The sequence below is a fragment of the Castor canadensis genome, chromosome 11 (assembly GCF_047511655.1).
Source record: "Castor canadensis chromosome 11, mCasCan1.hap1v2, whole genome shotgun sequence".
In the NCBI taxonomy this organism is placed as follows: Eukaryota; Metazoa; Chordata; class Mammalia; order Rodentia; family Castoridae; genus Castor; species Castor canadensis.
The window spans coordinates 43,337,408-43,360,955 of record NC_133396.1 but is presented as its reverse complement, the minus strand read 5'-3'; the positions used below and the strand labels follow the sequence as shown (position 1 = coordinate 43,360,955).

Here is a 23,548-nt window from a genome sequence, read left to right as displayed (position 1 = left end):
GGTGTGTTCTAGAAACTACAAGTCATTTAATATTTGGTGAGAGAGAGGGAGTGGTAAGGAAGGAAGTTGGGAGGTGGCCTGGGGCACCAAGGTGAAGGACCTTGGCTCCCAATGTTGGAGTTAGAATTTGATCCAGGTGAACACAGGGGTTCTGAGGGTTTTAAACAGCAGTAACATGATTTTTTTCCCCCAGAAAGTTCATTTTCACTGCAGTGTGGCCAGTTGTTAGATGACTGGACGCAGTTTCAACAAAGGTGGTAGCAGTGGGGCTAGCGAGGAGGAGGATGGCCTTAACAGAACCCAGGAGACTACTGAATACGGAATGGGGTGGTGAGGATGGGGAGCCCCAGATAATCCGTATATCTTGAGATAGTGGTAGATGGTAGAATCATTCACTGAACAGGAATGAGGAGGAGACTCAGGGGCCATTTGGAATCAGAGCACATGATGAGGTTTCAGAACTGGACATGTAAGAGGTGCTCAAATTGCTTCTGTTGAAAAGCACTGACTCCTTAATTGGGCAAACAAATTAACTAAAAACAGGAGAAACTTGGCATCTCTGCCTCCATTTTGTACCCATCTTTGCTCTAAGCCATTCTCTTTGGAATCACTTTGGAGTCTAGAAAGGACAGAACTGATAATGCCTTTATGACAAGGGACTGAAACTTCCCATGGGTGCAGTAGAGACTTGCAGGGCAGAGCACCCCTCCAAATGATGACAATTACCTGTAATGATGAGGCTGCTCCCTAGAGTAGGAACAATCATCTCATGGGAACCATCCCCTCAAGTGATGACAGTGATAACGTCTTCTCCGGAACCCCTCTGGGAACCCTTGGACTGAGATAATGGTCAACCAGAACATACCTGTGACTGGGACTGTTTAACTACGCATACCTTTGTCCCTTGTCCCCAGTTCTTTTGTCTACTTAAACCTATAGCTCACGTTTGTACTCCGAAGATGGCTAAAGATGAGCTGAGTGCTTACTCTGCCTCTTCCCATGGCATGTCCTGAGCCTGTCTCTGCCTTCACCATGCCTCTTTATTTGGCATTTAGAGGTGGATGGTGAGGTCTGGCATATGGAATCTCAGGAGTTTGGACCTTTGGTACAAAACTCTGGTTTCAGACAGACTGTGGTGTGATTTGGACTCCTTTCCATTTTGACATTCCCATTTCTTATATATTCCCTGAAAGCTTGGAACCTCCACAGCTTTTCCCAAGAACCATGAGGCTGGATCTGACAGGTCCAAGCTCTCTATGGGAACAGGAAGATGTGATAGAGAAGGAGCACCCTGTTATCTAAATTTTTGATCCATTTCTCCAAAGACTCACACTAACACAATAAAACCACTAATTCTGTCTCCTAGTATACTAGGAAATGGAAGCTTTGCAGGAAGACTATTATAATTAAGGCTTTTAAATAAGTATGAGGAGTGATATTTAGCACCAAACAATGAGGTGTTGAAGACATTATTGTTTTTTGTCCTGTTCATAGAGTGAAATCAGACTCAGCACAATTCAGGGACTTTTAAATAGATTTGGAAAGTGACTCTGAGCCAAGGTGCCTGCCACTTTACAGAGTAAATTATCAAGGCAGTAAGAGGCTGGAACTTCAGGCTAAGGGAATGGTTAATTGCTTTGCCCTCTAGTGCTGTGTTTGTCTGATGCTTACCATAGGGTGTAGCATTCCAAGAGAGGGGCTATAAATTTCTTGGCAGGGGAAACCTATTCCAGGGTGAGGTGGAGGCAAGTCCACATGTGTATCCATCCACAAAGTATACACACAATGAGAACCCATTCAACAAGGCCTTAGGCTGGCTATTTATTTATGTATTTGTTTTCATTAGGGTTTGCTTTTTTTTTTTTTTTCCAGGTGGTACTGGGGTTTGAATTCAGGGACTTGCACTTGCTAGGTAAGTGCTCTACCACTTGAGCCATGCCTCCAGCTGTTTTATGCTTTAGGTTATTTTTCAGATACAGTCTCACTTTTTGGTTAGGCTGACCTTGGATCTTGATCCTCCCAGGCTCTGCTTCCCCAGTAGCTGGAATTATAGGCACGAGCCACCACTCTCAGCCTTGTTTCTATTTCTTGATCTCTCAGCCTGGACTTTAGGCTGGACAAAATGTACCAGTTACACCGGCCCTGTTCTTATCCCTGACAGGCAAAGGCTGGTAGCACTCACATGACTTTGGCTGTTGGGGGCAGAGGTGGCAGTGGCTGCTGCTTTGGGTGTTACCTGGGTGAGTGGGGTGGTACTGAGACAGGTGGGTTCTTTCACACGCCATGCACTTGTGAAGGCGTTTCAAGCATGACAAGCCTGGCTGGAAGGGAAGCACTTCCTAAGACAGCCCTTGAACAGGGCCTGTGCTGGGAAATCAGCCTCTGTTGGAGCAGAGGCTTCCAACAGCTTTTGACTGACACTCTTCGCACATCCTGTCTGGCAGGAAGAAATCAGGTAGTGTGCGGGAGGAGGGTTGGGGTGGGGGGGTGTGGCTGCCACTAGGAGCCCAGGGAGGCAGGCAGTGCCTGAGGCAAGGGATCAAGTGAAGGAGGGTCAGCTCTGTGCTGAGCAGGCAGTTGGCTGCAGGGTCCAGGAGTCAGTGGGGTGGAAAAAGAGCACTGTCAGTAGTGAGAGTGTAAGCTGTCATCTACGGATTCAGGCGTCGTGCTTCTGGCCCAGTTGGTGTCACCTATGGAGTAGTAGTAGTTGGAGCTGGAAGGCTGGTGATCTGCACATGAACTAAGCCTGATTCAGGGGAGAGTAGAGACACCAGAACAGTGTTCTCAAAGTTGTCACAAGGTACATTGACTCCAAGGAAACTTACAAGGATAAAAGGGTTATGAGATGAAATAAATTGATGAAACACTGAGTTAAATAAAAGAAAGACAGTTTCTGTACTGAGAGATCTCTAATTTTTAATTTGCTAAAGAATGTTGAAGTCTTCAGGCAGGATTTAGAGCATATGATGTTTCTCAAACCCATTGAATTGTGGACCCTTTTTTGGTATAACATCCCTTAGAGGAAGAGTTCCTCAGAACACACTTTGGGAAACACTATTCTATGCTTTCCTTGCATTCTGAATTGATATGACAAAGCAGCATGCTCAGATCAGGAAGTTGAGTTTGGAAACCAGCTGTTCATGGAGATTCCCTAGGCCTTGAACGTCTGTGTTTCTTGCAACACTGGTCAATGTGTCTGCCGCTGAGAGTCCTCTAGGGATCCAGACCTCCTGATATTAAAATAAGACACTAGTTCTGAAGCTGCCTTGCTCAAAATTGTACACTTGGCTTTGGGGAGCGAAGTAGGGGAGATACAAGAAGGCTATTGGGAGCAGGGTGGGATGTTGGGAGTGAGTTTCCTTGTCTTTGAACAGTGGAGAAGGCAGGACTGGTGTGAAGGTAAACCTGTAGAGAGGAGAAGGGAACCTTGCAGGGTTGAGTGGAAGGCAGCCATATATGTGCTAGTAAAGAACTGGGCTCTACAGTTAGGTAGACTCATACAAATCTGAGCCCACCTGTTCATGATATGGAATCCAGGAAAGTTTGTAAACCATTCTGAGGCTCAGTTTCCACATCTGTAAACTGGGGTTAATAATAGCATCTATCTCCCAGAGTGTTTGTGAGGAATAAATGGGACAATCTGAGGTCATTAGCATATGACCTCTGTCCAACAGGGGCCAGTTCTGATGAAGAAACAAAGATATATCAATTGAGAGAAGGGGCCAGGGAGTGAGTGTGCACTGCTATACACAGAAAGCAAAAGGATGGGGACAAGGCAGACAGGTGGATAGATGGAACACTATGGTCTGAATGTCTGTGTCTCCTCCCTATTTCATATGTTGAAATCCCAAGCCTCATGATGATGACATTAGGAAATGGGGCTTGTATGAGGTTGTTATGTCATGAATAGAGACCCCTTGTCCCTTCTACCACATGAGAACAAGTGAGGTGGAGAAGGTGCCATCTAAGAACCAGGAAGCAGACTCAGATAACAATTCTGCTCTTTTCATCTTGAACATCCCAGCCTCCAGAGCTGTGAGAAATAAATTTCCGTTGCTTATAAGCTATCCCGTCTGTGGTATTTTGTTATAGCAGCCCGAATGAACTAAGACAATAGAGTTGGCACATTCAGGATAGGTGAGTTGAATGCAGAATCCATTTTTTTCTCCACTCTGTAGCTTCAGCTCCTTTGGCTTGGACTTCACTTTTAGCAATCAGTGTACCAATGGGAGGAACTCATTAGCCTGCAATATACTCTAGCCTGTACCATTTGGAATCCAGAATCCTTTGGCATGCCAGGGTGGTTCTGTAATTAGGCTGTGGACTGGGGGAGGGATCACAGCCACTGCAGAGCCCATCACCCACACATCAGAGAGAAAGAAAAGGGCATTGGCTCTTAGGGATGCCTGGAACCCAGTGAACTGAGCAATGAGATCTCCATTCACCCTCTGGCTGCAGAGTGCCCTCTCAGGAGGTGATTCACATCCTACTGGGAAGAGGAGGCGTGAAAATGAGTTGCTGCTTGTCTCATCCTCAATACTTTGTATGGCGCTGCCTCCAGGCCAGGCACATGTTGGTTGAGAAAATGATCTCAGGGTTCAAGGCGAGGCCTGGGGGTGGTGAAGCAGTTTGTACCACATGAAGGGAAATAGGGGTAACAGCTGGCTGATGAGTTATTAAAGCCATACCCAGCTAGTTTCAAAGAGCATCCTCCTTGATGTTGAGGCAAGGGAGCTGGGAGGGCTTAGTATTTTCCAGAGCTGGATGTTGCAAGTCCTGGAAGGGGTTCCTTCAAGGAGTACAGGATGTGATCTCAGGCTGGGTTCAGATCAAACCAGAGATAACCAACTTCCAAAGCTCTGAGCCTTTCCACGTTACTCAGTGAGCCCCTTGATGAGGGTGGCTTGTCTCATCAGCTCATTTTTGCAAAGAGGGGGATCTGAGCCAAGGACAGGTTGAATAACTTGCTAGAGTTCTATTGGTGTTAGGTATCAGAATTTGAATCCCCGCAGGTCACTTCAGACCTTGGGTGCTGACCCCTGTGCTATCAGAGGGCTTAGCAGACATGGAATTCAGTGCTGAGTGAGGTCAGATACGTGAGCAAGGAGCATGAGCTCATTTGCTTGGTCTGAGTTCTGGGCTATGGTGGGCAGCAGATGCAGGAATGAGTTCAGACCAGTATCAAATGTCTGAAGTTCAATGTCTTGGAACCACAGAAGCAGCTCAGATTCATGTTACTCTGTTACTTATGGTATTTGCCCTGATATTGATTGTCCAAGCAGTGAGCATGAAATTTCCAAATGTGGTAGAGATGGGGTTATTTCCTGGCTCTGTGATGGCCTCATAAGCTTCAGGAGCAAGAACATTCTGGTTTCTAGGAAGGGAGAAAAGAACAAAGCATATAGTGAAAAGAGCACTGGTTTTAGAGCACAGTAGGCTTGGCCCAGCTTGAACTCTTGCTCTAAATCCTATTAGGTCTGTAACTTTGGGAAAGTTATTTAACTTCTCTGTGTCTCAGTTTCCTCAGATGTAAAATATTGATAGTAGTAGCAATTGTGAATATTAAATAAGATGGGGAATGTGCATTGTACAGAGTACAGAGCCCAGGGTGGGCATAAAGGTGTTCAATTAGTATGAATTCTCCTCCTCTCCATGCTTGCTTTCTTCTTCCTTTTTCCTGGGAAAACATAATTTGCTAGAGTGAAGAAAGAGAGAGGGAGGGAGAGAGAGAGAGAGAGAGAGCATGCAAGAGAAAGAAATGGTTGGAGGACTTGCAGTCCTTAAATACCTATGGCAAGGGAAGAGGTTGTTTCTGATCCCAGCTGTGCACAGGGGCAAAGAAGCCTGCTGATCCTGCCTGGCTGCTTCTCCATGGTCTCAGCCATCATGGCATTGATTCTGCCACAGGACTCTGCCCATTGATTCTGACACTGGTGACTGTACACACAGGGATGGGCCTGGAGGGACAAATGGGAGCCGGGCGGCAAGCTGCACCCTCCAGAGGACTGAGACCAGAGGAGATATCCCTGAAGCCCAGGCTACAGAAGGGAGGACAGGATGGTGACCCCAGCTGGCAGGGAAGGCCAATTTATCTAGAGTCCTGGACCCAGCCCATAGCCAGTCCCCGCTTCCTTTTCTTCCTGAGAAAAGCGAACTTTTCTGAGCCACCAGGAAAGAAAAAGGCTACACAGAGAAAATTGGTAAAGTGCATGAATCCATTCTTTCATTTATTCAACTAATATCTATTGAGCACCTCGTGCCTCTACATGTATCTCATTCCACAGACCACTTATTTAGGCCTCGTTCACAAACAGCACACTTACCAACTGTTTGTCATGGTCAAATCACCTATCTTTTGTGAACCTGTTTCTATAGCAATCTAATGAGCTAGAAGTTACTTACTTGGGAGGTACAGTGAATATTGATTCCTTCTTCCTCATCTCCTTTCCAAATGTCTGCTGAGGGAGGGAGTGAGGACCTGGAGCTGCCAGCATTCATTTGCATGTGATTTTGTATAAATGTGGGATGTCTTTGAAGTTGGGGAGGTGGAAACACTGCCAGAGGCTCACTTTTGTCTCCTCTTATTCTGCTAAGCATGCCTGTATCAGTTATCTATTGCTGCAAAATGAATCACTCCCTAAAATTAGTGGGCTAAAACAACTAGGATCACTGTATTACCTCCCATGGGTCTGCAGGTTAACTGGGGTTGATGAGGTGGGTTTTTTGCTCACAGTCTCTTGGCTTGATGATGAGATGTTTGCAGGAGCTGGAGGATTTCAAAGGTTTCCTCACTCACGTGACTGACATTGATGCTGCCTGTTGGCTAGGACCTTGTCATCAAGACACCTGCACCTTCATGTGGTCTCTCCATGGAATCTGGGTTTCCTCACAGCAAGGCAACTGGGCTCCAAGAATAAGAGTTCTGAGAGAACCAGGTGGAAGCAAAAGCATTCTTCTGCCTCCATTTGGATGGAGGAAATATAGAGCACATCTCTCGATGGGGGATTCATCAATGTCACAGTGTAAGAACATGTGGGATTGGGAGAGCTTGGTGCAGCCACCTTGGATAATGCAATCTATTCTGCTGTCCAACAGGAAGTTTTTCCAGAAAGAAGGCTGTGGCTTGGCTGCCAGGGGTGAAGTAGTTAGTGCACAGGTCTATGGTGAAGAGGTTTTGGATGTATAAGGGGGGGGAAATCCAGTCATTGCTAGGGTAGTTACTGGCAGTCTAGGATTCTGGAACTGGATTAGATCCTCCTAGACAGCAACAAGTAGAAAAACAGAGAAAGGGAGGATGCTAGTGAAAAGAGTATCTGATCTTTTTTTGGCTGTGTCCTAGTATTCCTCCTACTTAAAGTGACTGGAGGGGACCCTGAGAGCTCAGAGGATAGAAAACCTATCAGAGGATAGAAGTCAGTAGGCACGGAGGCTGGCACCATGAAGTGCCTTCTATCTGCATCTCTATTACACCCCAAAGTGGAGGGCCATTCCTAAACCTCAGGAGAATATAAGTTAGCCTCCTCTCTGGTATGCCTGGGACATGCCTACCTCCTACATAAACAGACATCATCACACCATTTCACTCATTCTTAAAATTGACATACATACGAGAGTGAGTTTGAAGTGAAATGTTAAAAAAGGAATTCTCCAGGTGGAAACAAAATGAAATCTATGGAAATATACATGATCGCTCTTCTTCGGGAAAACAAGAAAAAGAGCTCTCCCTGCACCACCCCCCAGAGAATGAGGCAGAGATTAATCTATTGAAATCAAGTGTATAAATTATACATGGTTGGGAACTGGCTCTGGAATAAGGTGTCTGGGAGGGTGCTGATGGAAATGAAAATGAGGCTTGAAAGATCAATTCTGCTTTTGAATCAGCTCCAAGTTCCACTGATGGCCCTGGGCCTGCCTGGCAGAAGATACCCTGACTTACCGAATTAGAAAATACCCCTTCCCCAAACCTTTGAAACATGTACCTTCAAAGTAATTGCTGGTGTTTTGGGTGGTATTTCTGTGCGTCACCAGGAATAATAAAAAGGCAATAAAAGCTTGAAGGCCCATACTTTTGCAGCCTGATGGCTGATGTAAATCAAACCCATTTCTTCAAAGGGACAGATGAGAAGTTTTATGGTGTGGCTGTTGCCTGCCAAAGAAAGAGGGGGTGAGCCTAAGTCTGGGGACAGGTGTCATTCCCAGTCCAGCCGTTGCTGTGTGACCCTCAGCCTGTCCTTTAACCACTCTGAGCTTAATATCCTTCCATCCATTGTTCCACTTATAAACTCGCATATCCATTCAATGAACTACATACATACCTACTATGTGACAGGCACTGTGGTAGACATGTATTTGGTGCTCCAGAAATATAATCAATACAAAGTTAGATATAGCAAATGTTTATGATCAAGAAAGAAGTCCTAAGTCAGAGAAACACAAACAGATAAATGGCCATACCACCTTGCTCATGTTAAACCAACACTGGGCAGAAGGCTTAAAGATGGACATGTCTCTGAAGGAATAACGATCGCTTTGCCGGACAAAGAGGATTACTCCCTACTAATGCTCATCTGGCCAGAGTCTCACAACACGCGCTCAGAGAGTCTTTAAGATACCTTCTTCTGGGAAAGTGGCAGGAGGAAATGAGCTTAGATTGCAGCCATTTGAGTGAGGTGGAAAAACTTGGCCATGCCTGTTGCAGGGGCATGAAAGAGATAGGCAGGGTTGTTGTGACTTGGTAAGGCCAAACCTCTCTGTCCACAGGGCATTTCCCAAGGCCTGGCTCACCAAGGACACTCCACATATTTTCTTTAACAAATGAGTAAACAAATGGTTCATTACCTGGTGTTATTTCAGGACAGAATAGTTTCCACCCTGCTTGTACAACCCGGGTACAGACTTCCATAACCACCTGGCAGGGGAAACATGGCCCTTCTCTGACGGTGAGGTTGGTGTTTATATTCACTTGAACTTAATGCCTTACTCCTATTTTGTTTTAAAAACTGTGTTATTGGGGGGGGGGGCGGTAATATGAATACAACAAAGTGCATAAATCAGAAGCGAATAGCTCAATTATTTTTTAAATGTAAGAATACACTCTTGTGACCACCCTCAGATCAAAATCTAGCACATAGTCTGTTCCCAAAGACTCCCTAATCCCTTTCTAGTCTCTCAGAGGAAACCACTACTGACTTCTCTGCTAACTCCACTGTAAACTTGCTACCACATATCCATCATGTACAAAAAGGAAAAAGTGAACTCATCTTCATGCCAGGAAAAAGTAATTCACAGGTTGCTGTTTCTCCTCTTGACATTAGAAAACACAGAACATTAAATATCAGCTTGAGGAGGGTCTTAGCGCATCTAGGTCAAGAATGCCTTAGCTTGAGTTCAGAAAGTAGGACTCCTCTTCAACATCAAGTTATTCCCTGCACCCCACTTGAAATAGCTGTTGCATTTGAGTCTCTCTTTCTCTCTCTCTTTTTTTTTTTGGTTGGGACTGGAGTTTGAACTCAGGGCTTCATGCTTACAAAGCAGGTACTCTACTTCTTGAGCCATACCTCCAGTCCAATTTTTGCTGTTGTTATTTTGGAGATGTGGGGGTCTCGAGAACTATTTGCCTGGGCTGGTCTTGAACCATGATCTTCCCAATCTGAGCCTCCTAAGTAGTTTGGATTACTAGTAGGTATGAGCTACTAGTTCTGCACTTTTGAGTGTCTTTTGATTAAGGAAATAATGGCCACTAGTTACCAAAGACAAGAGAGATGGAGGACTAGGGAGTAAATATTTAATGGGTACAATGTTTCAGTTTAGGATGATGTAAATCTTCAGGAGATAGACGTAGTGATGGTTACACAATACAAATATACCTAATGCCATTTAATTGTATAGTCAATTTTATGTTAAGTATATTTTATTACAATGAGGAAAAATAAAAAAGATACAGTATTATTGAAAAAAAAGACCCAAATTCCTATTAATTCAGTGACTGCTTTAAAATAGACATTTATTTTATTAATAATCATTGATTATTTTCATTTGAAAAATAATAGTACATGTAAGTGTGGGTTGTTTTTCTTCAACCACAGACAGTTCAGTGCATGAAAAGGTTAGCAAAGACTATAGGACCCCTGCCTCCTCCCAGTGTCTGACCCACAGACTGAGATGAACTGCCCCTTCAACCCCTATCACCCCTGTTGAATACACTGATGCTTAGAGAGGACAGTGACTTATCCAGGGTCACACAGCCCTTTTGAAACAGAGTTAGGGTTAAGACTTCTGGGCTCTGCTCCCTCTAGCTATTGTTCCTGCCTGTGCTGCACCAGCTGGTGACCACACAGGCTCTCTTTGGAACCTCTTCAAACAGTTAACAAGATGTGATGACCAGTGTGGGGGACTCTTCATTTGTCCATCAAGGCAAGAAGTAGGATGGAGAGATCGGGCCTCCTGATTGCTTTGTAATTGGACCCTGGAGTGCAGCAGGAAAGTGGGGGCTGGTGCAGGCTCAATCTTGTCACCCAGCCTGTGCTACAGCTTGTGAAACAAGAACAGCTGCACCTGGAGGTGCGCTTGGTCAGAGCTGCAGGCTGGGAGGCCCATTTCAGAATAGAGGTGCTGTCTAAGGCGGGAGTGGGTGCCTTGGCTATTTCAGCAAGAGCTGACAATAGGAATTCTTCTCTTGCACAAGCTGTGCAGAGCATTTTGTGTTGTGGGCTTTCCTTCCTCCGCCTTTCCCTTCCTCAGTCTTGGTGGCTGCTGCTGCTCCCCAGCCCCCTCCCTGACACTGCCAACGACATCCAATTAATTCAGCATAAATTGGTTCATTACAAGCCCTTAGGTTGGCAACGGTGTTTCTCAGAGTGCAGTGAAGCCTCCACCCCCACCCCCGCTCTTTCTCCAAAGGATGGGACTTGGAGTCTGGGAGGGGAGAGAGGACAGACTTCTGTGTATCTGCCCAGTTGGGTACCAAGGACTTGTTGGGTGCCAGATACACACCCACTGTGTTCATTCCAATGAAGTACAGACTTCCTGGCGCCCCCACAGCTCTGATTTAAAATATGGTGGAAATGGGGACACCCTAGCGGGAACATCAGGCCACTTGGGAGCCTGCTATTAGGCAGCAACCTTGTGGGCTGAGGAGGCCAGCTCTGCACTGGGGGCCTGAGAGGCAGGATCCCTGCGGTTCCTCACAAAAAAGGACAGCCTCTCACTGCCACCCAGGCACCTTCTCATGGCACCACTTGATGACCTTGACAATTCCTGCAGAAGCTTAAAGGCAGGAGACCTCGCTGTGGCCCACCTGGAGTCTGCTCTTTGGGTCAGGTCTTCTTGAATCTGGGGTCATGGAGAGGCTCTGGTCAATGGGGGTAGATTGAGGCAAAGGCCCAAAGAGCTTCCAAACAGGCTGGGACTGGACTCAACCTGTACCTTTCCCACTGTATGACTGTGACCTCTCTGATCTTATGGTCTTTGATCATAAAAAGTAAGATAATAATCCCTTCCTCTGTCATTAGACCACAAGAATGGAATGAGGTGATGGAGGCTCTTGATGTGATGGTTAAGTGAACAGGCCTCCTGAAGTTCAGGAAGGTTCTCTGGCCTCCCAGTCCCTAAGATCCTTTCTTAGCCTCCCATACTGGATTTTCTTCCAACGCATGGGTGGGTAAAAATTTTCTCTCTGGAATCTTTTACCTGGACAATGGGGGGCAAAGGAGGAGCTAACTCAAAGTCATGTCCAGGGACTTGGATGGGAGGGGGAGACAGAGGTAAATCAATGTCCCCAGAAAGCCTGTGTTGCAATCCTGGGTGCACCTCCATGTGACCTTAGGAAAGTCACTTCACTTCCTCCAAATCTGTCTTCATCTGTGAAATGGAAATTACAAATGTACCCATATAGGCCTCATAGGAGTGTTGTGAGAACTAAATGAGCACTTGGAAGGGTGCTGGCACACAGTAGTTGCACAATATATGTAAATTATTATTACTACTATTAGTGGCTTATGTACAGCACCCAGCACTCTGCCTGGAACAGGAAGAATGCCCTGAAATGGATTTCTCCCTAATTATTTAAGTCTCTCATTTATAGAATAAATTCCAATGTATAAAATATGGATATTAGCCAGGCACAGTGGTGCATACCTCTAGACTCAGCTACTCAGGGACTGAGTCAGGTTGATCACTTGATCGTGGGAGTTGGATCTCAGCCTGACAACATAGCAAAACTCTGACACAAACAAACAGACAAACATCCCTATCCATCTCCATTTGATTCTTCCAGGAAACCAATTGAGAGCACTTTCTTTCCAGTCCCAGAAGATATGCTCTTCTTCTTGGGCCCAGAGCAAGGACATGGACTGCCACCAGGGCCCATGAGCACGGGGGTGTTGGTGCATCATTCTCCTTCAGGCGGGCTGTGAAGTCTGCAGCATGCCATCCCACATCTCACTTAGTGCCAGCTATGTGGGGGGACACTCAGGGAGAGTCCATGGCGTGAGCCAGTGTGGACCCTGCACCCTGAGAGCTGGACATGGGAGAAGACACCTGCACAAGAAGGTACCGAGGTTTGTTGTGAGGTACTGCAGAGCTCCTGCCACCTGGGCTTCCAGCCCGCCTCGTCCCCAGAAACTGAAGTCCCTGAGGCTTGAGGGACACAACAGAGGAAAGGATTGGGATGGAACAGGAAGAGACTATGCTACCATCCTTTCCCTGCTTGCCACCCAATCCTCTGCCTGACCCTGCACCCTTGGTTAATTTTTGAGTGAGTTTGCAGCATTAAAATCCCTGGGGAGCTGTTGCAAACCTGGAATGCCCAGACCTCAGCCCAGACCAATTAAATCAGAAATCCCTGGGTGTGGGACCCAGGCGGTTGTATTTTCTTTTCAAGTCCTCAGGTGATTCATACGTGCAACTGAGGTTAAAAATATCAGATCATCTAGGGAAAGATTCTTTCTAAGTCTCAAGAACAACAGGACCGGGGTGTGTCTCAGAAGTCTCTTGACTCCTGCTTTTTCATTGTGAGCTCGGAGGACAGCCTTAGAAAATGACCATATTTATTGGGTATTTGCTGTGCACAGGGCCCTGGCTGGGTGTGGAAGGGAACACAGCAATAGCCCAGAGCAAAGACTATAATAACAGAATTTATGAAGTGTCTATCACGAGCTAAGCACTTAGCACACATTTGCTAATCCTTACAAAAACTCACAAATGGTTTATCCCTGTTTTAGAGACCCAAAGCTGCTTACTGCAGACATTTGTGTTTGGGGGTTTTGTTTGTTTGTTTTCTGGTCACAGGAGCATGTTAGGACCACTCACAGAATAAGCTAGAAATATCCTCAACAAAGATAGTTGGACAACAGGTGGATAAACAGCCTAGTGTTTCCCCTCTTGCCTGAGACAGCTCTGACGTTGTCAACACCAGTAGTCTCTAACTTGACTCACAGTCTACCACCTCGGGAATATGAGAAAAATCTTGATGACCAGGCCACATCCCAGACCAGTTAAATCTGAACCTGTGGCAGGACTCAGGCATCCATATATGTTAAAGCTCCTAGATGACTGTAGTGTTCAGCCAGGTTAGGAACTGGTATTCTAGTCTATCTCCCAAAGCTTCCCAGCACGCTAACTTGCCCAATAATACACCGTGTTTTAAGTTCTCTCCTTCCCTCATTTCCCCACTTACCTACAGGTACTTCCTGGAATCACCTCTCCATAAACCTCAGATACTGAATCCTGCTTTTAGGGATCAAAGGAAGTTGAGATCTGGAAAAGTAAGGGCCTTGCTGAAAGCCTCACAGCTAGGACACAGCAGAGCCAATATTTGAATTCTTGCTGGCAACAGACCGTGTGTACAATGGAAGAGATGGATATTCAGAAAACTATAGTGTATGGCTAAAGGAAATGAAAGATCAAACAGATCTTCAAACAAATACCAAAGAAACATTAAAACAAAGCAACCAGCTGGGCGCTGGTGCTCACGTCTATAATCCTAACTATTTGGGAGGATGAGATCAGGAGGATCGAGGTTCAAGGCCAGCCTGGGCAAAATGTTCAAGAGACCCCCCCCATTTCTAAAAATAACCAGAACAAAATGGACTAGAGGTGTGGTTCAACAGGTAGAGTGCCTGCTTTGCAAGCATGAAGCCCTGAGTTCAAACCTCAGTTCCACCAAAACAAAAACAACAAAACAAAAACAAAAAGCAACCAGCAGTTAAGTGTGATTGGGAGTCAGGAATGTCTTCACAAAGTTGGAATCATTTAGATTCCATTTAGGTTCACTCATGGAAGTGGGGCAAGGTCATTGTCAACGTTGGACCAGCAAGAACAGAGGCCCAGAGATGGGCCCTGGGAGATTTGGGTGAGTGTGTGGTCAGCTGGGATGTGAGGTGACCATATGACACATATATCTCAAATTCACCTGAGGTGATTTCTGCTTCCTCCCTTATTCTGTCAGTCTCCTTCCAGAAGACTGTCTGTGAGCAGTGACTCTCTGTCTCTGTCATGTGTGTGTCTATCCCCTCAGCAACTAGAACAGAGAATGATTGAACTGGGCAGGCCCAGACAATCATGCAGGATGGGGTCTGGGTGAGTTCTGGGAGCGGGAGGGAGGGTAAGTTGGCTTTGCTCTACAATGGTACCTTGGTGAGGGTAAGCCAGGCTCAGGCGGCCAGGCCGGTCTAAATGAGCCATTCCCAACAGTGAGCAATCAATGCAGACAGAGTAGCTAAATCAGGTTAACATCCATCTTTGCTGGGTTGGTGTTATGCCATAAATGGCTTCACAACATCTGAAGGTCAAAGGTGCAGCTTTCATCCCACTCCCATCCACCACTGCTTAAAAAGGCCCCTTCCCACCACCAAGAAAGCCCACCCAGGAAGTCCAATGCATGTGTGTACTCCCTATCACTCTTCTGTCTTGCCTCTGTCTCATCCATGCACTAGAATGTCCTCTCCTTCCACATTTTATTTCTGTGCCCAAGGTCTGAGGTGGTCACGCATACGCTGACATTTAAAGACCCAGTCGAGAAATCAATCAGTGTGGTCTGTCCTTCAGCGACTTGGGAACCTACGTGGCTGAGCCAGGCTTTGTCCAGCTCACAACCTATCGATTTGTAATGGTAGCTGTGGGGTGCTGAAATTACATGTGAGACCTGTTTTGGGAAAAACAGGACCGCCCAGACTCAAATCCTGGCCTCTGCCATTTGCTGGCTGTGTAATCTGGGTCACTTGCTCAACCTCTCTGAGTCTCAGTTAATGGAAGATGCCTGTAGCATCTACACCATAGAATCACAGTGCTGAAAGAATGCATTAATAACCACAAAGCATAAAGAATGACGTCTGCTACATAGCACTCTGTCAATGTTAGCTATTGTGGTCTTCAGACTGCAGATAGAAAGAGTACACACCTCCCAAGACTGTTAGGAGGATGAAGCAAAGTTCCTCACTGCATAATCCACTTAGCATATTGTAAACACTCAATAGAGATCAGCTGAACCCCACAATGGATGGCTATAAGCCCAGGATAAGGATCCCCTGAAATAACAGAAACCATTAGGATGGAAAGAGGATTTGACTTATGAATTCACATACTACCCAACTTCCTGCAGAACAAGGTAAGCCTGCATGGGCAGCTGGGAACCAGGCAGTGTGCAGAAGCTTTGTCCAATGTGCAGTGAGACACAAGACCATCTGGGCTGGGGGCCCTCATGTGACTCTCTGAGCCCGATTAGTGACTGTGGGAGGTAGAAATCTGACCCAGGGAGCTCTGTGCTGCTGCTCTCAGATACAATGTCCTTTTTATATCTACCCTGTGTCTGGGGCCAGGACCTGATCATATGCCTGCTTGGATTGAGGGCAAAGGGACAGAAGGTCGGGAGGGAGAGGATTAAGAATTACCCAAGTCCCATAAACATGACTGGAGACACCCTTCAGGAATGAATGTGACAAGAGCAAAGTGCTTAGTGCCAGGAAAATGCTACATCGGCAGGAGGGAGAGGGGAACCCACAGTACCGAGCTCTGGTCTGGAAGTGCTAGAGACATTTGGTAGAGCAGAAGTGAGGCATCTGAAGTCTCAACACTAATAAAAGGAGAAGCTGGGGCTTGAACCCAGGTCCATGGATTCCAGAAGTCTATTTTCCCTGATGCTGCTGCTGGTGGGTACCTTGATGGAGAAGGGGGACTTACCCAGTTTCCATCTCCTACTCATGTCACTAGAGGGTCAAGGTTAGCGTGGACAGTATCACAAGATGCTTCATTCCCTAGGCTCTCGTTCTTGACTTACCTTGATCATGTTTAGTTCGCAGGGACCCTGCCAGCAGAGCACATGTTCGTGTTGCTGGCAACACCCACTTCTCATGAGTGACAGGTTTTGGACTATGGGGCGCTATGGGGTAGAGGAAAGAGTACGGATTTTAGAGTCAGTCTGGCTTCTCCACTCGTTAGCCAGCACCATCTTTAATCTTTCTAAGCTTCAGTTTCCTTACTCATCCACAAGATAGGGTTTAATAAGATCCACCTGAGGGAGTATTGCTAGAAGTGCCTAACCCAGTACGTGGGCTCAATCAATTAATGGTAGATATTTCAAAACACATTGACATTCTAACTTATCAGTCAGACTTTTGTGAGTTGGATAACATGGACAAGGTGAGAATTCCGGTGAATTTTCAAGATCTAGTCTGAAAATGCTGCTCTTTAGGAATGCCTTATAATAGCCAGGCAGGGCTAGGCTTGGTCTTGCAGAAGTATGGGCCTGGCAGGCCACAATGTCAGCTCCTGGGAGTTGGGTGGCCTCTGGAAGGGCAGGAGGTAACCCGAAGTAGACGATGAGGGCCAAGAAGTATCTGAAGAGAACTGAGGGCCAGGGAGCTTCTGAGTCCTAATTCTGAGAAATTCCTTGCCAGGAAGCCAACCAAACTGAAGGTAGGACATGGGGCACACAGGGCAGCCACAGGCCGGGCCCATCCCCACCAGCCATCTGCACATTCATAGCCCCTGGGGCACTTCGTAAACAGATTCCAAGGCATACTCTTAAAAATTCTGATCCAGTAATATTGGATTTGGGCCCATAAAGCTGTATTTTTCAAAACATCTCCATGGCAGAACATTGGCTATAGAATGCTACTAACACCTATATTATATATAGGTATAATATATAATATATAAATGTAATATATATTATATATAATTTATATATATAATGTGCATATATCTTTTAGGCTTAAAATATCTCTGAAAGAATACACAAAAATTCTAATAATTGCCACTGGGGAGAAGAAAGGAGACTTATTTTTTCATTTACACCTATCTTTGGGATTGGAATTTGCTCTATCATGTGCATTGCAGTCATATTAATACAATTTTTAAAATAATTAATTTTAAAAGGTGAAATTCACACAACATAAAATTAACCATTGTAGAGTTGTCACCAGCAATTGGTACACCCCAAATGGCTAACATTATACAGCTATCACTTCTTTTAGTTCTAAAATATTTTCATGATTCAGAAATAAAACTCCTTGCCCATGAAGCACCTTCTCTCCTTTACTCCCTCCTCCCCAGCCCTGGACAGCTGCCAACCTTCATATGTGTCTGTGCATTTGCCTACTCTGAATATTTCATATAAATAGAATCCTACCACATATCGCCTTTGTGTCTAGCTTCTTCCTCTCAACTTAATGTGTTTGAGGTTCATTCATATTGTAGAATGTATCAATACATCATTCCTTTTTATGGTTGAATAATATTCCATAGTATAGAGATATTACAAATCATTTATGCATTTATCTGTTGATTGACATTTGGAGTGTTTCCTCCTTTTGGTTACTGAATAGCGCTGTAGTAAATATGCCTGCATATTTACTAGTTTGAGTACCACTTTTAGTTCCTTTAGGTATATACCTAGTAGTGGAATGATTGGATCATATGGTAAGTCTATGTTTAACTTTTTAAAGAATCACCCGTTTTTCAAAGCAGATGAACAATTTTACATCCTAACTATATAATTTTAAAGGTTCCAAAGGTATCATGTGCAAAAAAAGGAAAAAAGAAGCTCTTGTTTTCTAAATTGAAAACCTTAAATTATTCCCTGAATCTAAACAGGCTGTTGGTGCACTGTCTTCCTGGCCCTCTAATCTATGCTGGCACAAAGAGTAGGGGCTGGCTGCCCACCCTCTTCCTGCCCACCTCTCACCTGCCCTTCACACTCAGTCACTTGTAACTTATTGTTACTGACTTTGAATGGAAGCTTTCAGCTGCTCCATTCTTTCTCTGTTCGTTGAAGGCCTGTCAATGGGATGGGAATTACAACCCTGGCTGCTGTTATCTATATCTGTGTCTGGCTGTCTGGTATGTTACTGGCTGCACTTCCCAGGGAATTAATCCCCTACATGTGGATGGTAAATGATGAAAACCTGGAACATAAATAAGGAGGAAGACAACACTCTACTGACAAACCTGGGGAAGTGACCATCTTCTTCCGTGCATCATACTTAACGCCTCTAAGCTCTGGGGCCCTCATCCACAGGGAAACTTCCTTCCTTCCTTCCTTCCTTCCTTCCTTCCTTCCTTCCTTCCTTCCTTCCTTCCTTCCTTCCTTCCTTCCTCCCTCCCTCCCTCCCTCCCTCCCTCCCTTCGTTCCATAAACTTTTAGGGAACAGGTACCTATTCTGTGTGGCAATGTTCTAGAAGGTTTTATATATGAGTTACATTGTATAAGACTCATAATAGTCTTGTAATAGAAAGACACTGTTGTTCTCAGTTCAAAATGAGAAAAATCAGAATTCAGACAAATTAAGATTTCCCAAAGTTGTACAGCTAGTGAGCAATCAACCAGGGCTTGACATAGTTTCCCTAGGGCTTAGATTATTTAAAATTCCTTTTCCTCTTCTTTCCTCCCCTTCCTCTTAGCCCCCCTTTTCATTCTACACGTATTTACAACTTGCTGGGTGCACACAGCTGGCTCTGAGCACATCACAGTGAACAAGACAGCCTGAATAAGCTCTTCCCTGAAGCTCCTCCCTTGAGTCCTATGACCCCTGGACATTGTCTCAAACCTGTTCAATTTCTTCTTAAATGTTCTCTTTTACATAATGACCAAATGCAGCATGGACCAAAAAGCTGTGAAGTTAAAGTGAATTCAGTTCAGGCCCTGGGTTCATGACTCCTTTGGATATTGATTTACAATCTCATGGTTCAAAAATATGATTAACAGATTTCATTATGCTCCTCTCTTTCTCCAAAACTTCCCATGGTGTTGGTTCCTACAGACATTTCTGTGACATGATAAATGGTCATGACCCTAGAGGGGCCCTCATGTGAGCTGAACCAGATAGAAAGGTTGAGATCACTTTTATGCTTTTCTTCTTTTCTGTTCATAATATGAAACTCATGGGTGGAGTGACATCACCTGGGCCTTGGGCTGCAGAGGTCTTCCTTGAAACTGAGAGGTAAAGCCCTCAAGGGGCTCAAAACCAAGAGGCCAGCTCTCTTTGAAAGATGCTCAGTTCATTGGTGTACAGTATCCAGACCCTCCACTTATCATCCTTGCCTCCTGTTTTCCATATCCAAGTACATTTGTGCTTATGTTATGCAAGTAAACACATGCTGAGAGGTAGCAATGTTGATTTCAATGGAAGCATTTATCTCAATAGCTTTATAAATCACCCCAGGATTGCACTGATGGTATCATTAGGGCCTTAAGGGGGTTACGGAAATATTGAAGTTAGACTTCACTGTGGGTTTATGGGAGATATTATATGCTACCAAAGGCAGGAGGGTAATAAACTGGATCCCACCTCCTTGTTTCCCCAGCCCCCCTCAATTCCCCTGGTATCTACATATTTAGATGAAGAGTTATAGACAGTGAACAGGAAGATTTTAGTAGCATCCGGGTATTCTGCTAACCTGGGAGACTTTACTAGTATCCTTGTGTTCTACCAGTCTCTTCTTGTAGACAAATGAGTTAACAATTTGGAGAATGGAGACCCACAATGTAGGCCACCTGTAACACTATACCATTCAGCTGGGTGACCTTGGACAAATACTTTAAACTCCCTATGCGCCCTCCTCAGCTCTTAAAAAAAATGATCATGACCATAACATCTCACCCATGAAATGGAACATCCTAAGGTTGTGACTAAACCCAAGTAAGAGAAAGGTATGCTTAAGCAATGACATGGTTTTTATAATTGCCCATCCTCACTCTTAAGACTCCTGCTGAGCTTGAGGCCAAGACAACTAGGGGTTTCTGAAGGGCGGTGTATCTGCTTCCTGAGGCTGCTATAACAAATTACCACAAACCAAGGGCTTACAACTACAGAAATCTATTCTCTCCTTTATAGTTTCGGAGGTCAGAAGTTCAACATCAAGGTGTTGATAGATTCTGCCTGGATACTCTGAGGGAGAATCCGCTCTGTGGCTCTCAGCTCCTGTGTAATTGAAGGCCAGCACAGGCAAATAGTTCATGGGGTTCCACATAACGACAGCAAAATGGACTGGAGGTATAGCTCAAGCTGTAAGTTCCTGCTTTGTAAGTGGGAAGGCCTGAGTTCAAACCTACCCTCTCCCAAAAAAACTCCCCCCTCCTTGAATGATCCAGATAATTGTCTCAATTCTTTGCTTCACTTTGTCTCTGGAGCCCTAACCTCTTCGTTCTAGGACTCTAGTTAGAGTTTGGTCCCAGTGATAAATATTTCTTGTCTAATTGTCTCCTCCTCTGTTCCACAGGGGGTTATTTTCAGGGAAGAGGATCTGTTGGTAATTGAGAATTAACTTCAGTCCTGAGCAATATGAGAATCAAAATAAAGCTGTCATGCCAGACACATTATCTATATCCCACTTTTCTGAAGGGACTCACTCTATTTCACTCCTCCCCAACCCCCGACACACGCAGCAGCAAGGAGCAAATTACCATTTATTAAACTCTAATTATTGCTCCTGTTTTTCAATACCACTCTCTGTGTATGTGCCCTGAACACAAGCCTGCACTCCACTGCCATTAAATTAGCGATAAGTCTTGTTAGCATAGCATCCATATTTATAGGCAGGGTTGAGTGATGCTGTAGTGACATGGTGCAAAGTCAAATGCCTTTAATAGAAGGTTAGGGACATGTCCTGATTCTGGAATGATCCAGCCACATGGCAGATGTGGGAGGTTTGAGAGGACTTAATAAAGATTTAGGCTGTTTTGAGACAGTTTCAAGTCTTTGATGGGAGGCTATGACGTTTAAGCAAAAAGATAAGTTTGCTTCGGGAAAAAGCCCATTAAAAAAAAAAATCTAGGTGTCACAAAGACCTGGATGCTGGGGTTGTCCTGCTCTGCTCTGAATTCTCTCAGAATAAACAGCACAGGATATGTGCTGCAAATCTGTTTTGAGCTGGCTGGCTTTGTACCACTGCTCTGGGCCCAAGATGTGCAGGCTGGGGATCTACCTGAGCAACAGAAGTTTTATATAAGATTCTTCTCTAAACTAATGCAGATACTCTAAAGCAACTGAGGCCAATAGGAGAAGGGGACCAGGAACTAGAGAAAAGGTTAGATCAAGAAGAATTAACCTAGAAGGTAACACACGTGCACAGGAAATTAATGTGAGTCAATGCCCTGTATAGCTATCCTTATCTCAACTAGCAAAACCCCTCGTTCCTTCCTATTATTGCTTATACTCTCTCTACAACAAAATTAGAGATAAGGGCAAAATAGCTTCTGCCAGGTATCGAGGAGGTAGGGGGGGTAAGGGAGGGGGTGGGGTAAGGGGGAAGAAATGACCCAAACATTGTATGCACATATGAATAAAAGAAAAGAAAAGATTCTTCACTAATGACCTCCTATGCTACGTAACCCTGGAGTGCTTGAGAAAGCACTATGTGAAGAGCCAAGTCCTGGGTCTTATCAGCAGGGGAAGGGTGGCTGTGCAGTTGGCACCTCAGCACCTTGGGTTCATGGATAAGACATGTCTAATGGGTCTGGACCAACAAATGCAAGTGTGTACAGCTCCAAAGCCCACACCCTTTCCAGTAATAGGGAGCCTCTCTCCCTGGAAATGCAAAGCAGACTCCTTATTTCTGGTCTTCTTTTACAAAAACCTTGCACTACCTTCTAATGAGCATGCAGATTCCCAATTACTGTCCTAATGCTGCCCAATGAGGTACGAGGGGACCTGTCCACTCCACAGTATCCCACTTCTCCTGCCCCGATTTCATGGCACTTTCCAGGTAATCCTCATGTGAGGGAGTTGCGTGCTTGCACTGGCTGCCCTGCCACTTTCCTGACCGTGACAATGCTCAACAGGCCCTGGGGATGGTCTCTGGTGAGCCTCAGGTCTTCCTTGACCTTCCACTTCTTGCCCTAACCCTGCAGGTTCAGACTCTGAAAGAACCTGGCTTACCATTTTCACTTTGCAGCCAGGTCTGTGGCACTGAGGCAGGGGTGGGAGGTGAGGAGGGGAGGCTCCCTTCTCCCCCTTTGCAGACACCTGGTGTCCCTTCACCTATTGTTCAACTTGGGCTGGCAGCTCCCTGCGGCGTAATCACCCTCAGCTCATTAACAAGCTGTGCTCATTTGCATGTCTAAATATCCCTGTACATAAAAAACAGACTCTTACATTTCCCCCTTATGTATATACAGGAAAAGGGCAGGGAGGAGGCAGACAGGAAAGGCAGATCCCACACCCCTTCCCCTGTCCCCCACAGTTACCTGTTGGCTATTTCTTTTGTGCTTTTTTTTTTAGACTAGCCCATCCTTTCCTTGCAGACAGAGCACTGATAAACCTTATTTTCTAATTCCTCCCTCCTTCCTTTTCATTTGAAAAGACTGCAGTTCTTCCCTATTTTCACCTCTTTTCTCACTCCAGTTCCAGGAGGATACCCTAACCCCTCAAAGAAACAAACCAAAATCCAGGAAAAACACTCGAAATCCCACACACAGTCTTCCACATCCATCAGCTTTATGCAAATGCACCAACACACCCTCCCTCATTCAGCATGCTCAGAAACAGGAACTGTCTATCTATAGATCAGCCTGATTACGGTTCATTTTTATACGCTTGAGAAGCGTGAAAAGTCACAGGCAGGGAGAAAGCAGCCCTAAATCACCATCCAAACCATGATGGCACATGGAACTCACTCATTCTATGGGCTCCCAGGATCCACCGTTGTGGATGTCTTGTCAGTTTATGGGAAAGACTGCTGCTGTAATGATGCCTTCCAGGCCATGCCATCCTAATCATGGGTAGACATGAGGGAGGTGGACGCTCATCTTTGCTCAGCTGCCAGCCTCCTGGGAAAATGTCTCCAAGACAATGGTCCACAGGAAAGGAGAACCAGCCCTGAGAGATGGAGTGGGTGGGGTGAAAGCTTCCGCGACATCTATTGGGCCCCTACTGTGTGCACTAGTTTGGAATATATTTATTTTAATAAGCACTTCTAGGTGCTCACTACTAACTCATTTAATCCTCATCGCCAGCCTATGGGCAGGTACTACCTTGCTCTTACTTTATAGCTGAGGAAACTGAGACAGAGTGGTTAATTAACCTTGCCCAAGGCCACACAGTTCATAGAATCG

The 23,548-nt window shown here is 45.3% G+C and overlaps 1 long non-coding RNA gene across 1 annotated transcript; it reads right to left on the bottom strand.

Annotated features, from left to right (window-relative positions):
* Positions 1 to 3,005: 3,005 nt before the first annotated feature.
* LOC141414053 (uncharacterized) lies at positions 3,006 to 23,243 on the bottom strand. The gene is made up of 3 exons (XR_012439155.1): positions 23,111 to 23,243; positions 7,980 to 8,146; positions 3,006 to 5,374 (listed from the first exon to the last, which is right to left on the bottom strand). It is a non-coding gene; the product is annotated as an uncharacterized lncRNA (long non-coding RNA).
* Between the last annotated feature and the right edge of the window lie 305 nt (positions 23,244 to 23,548).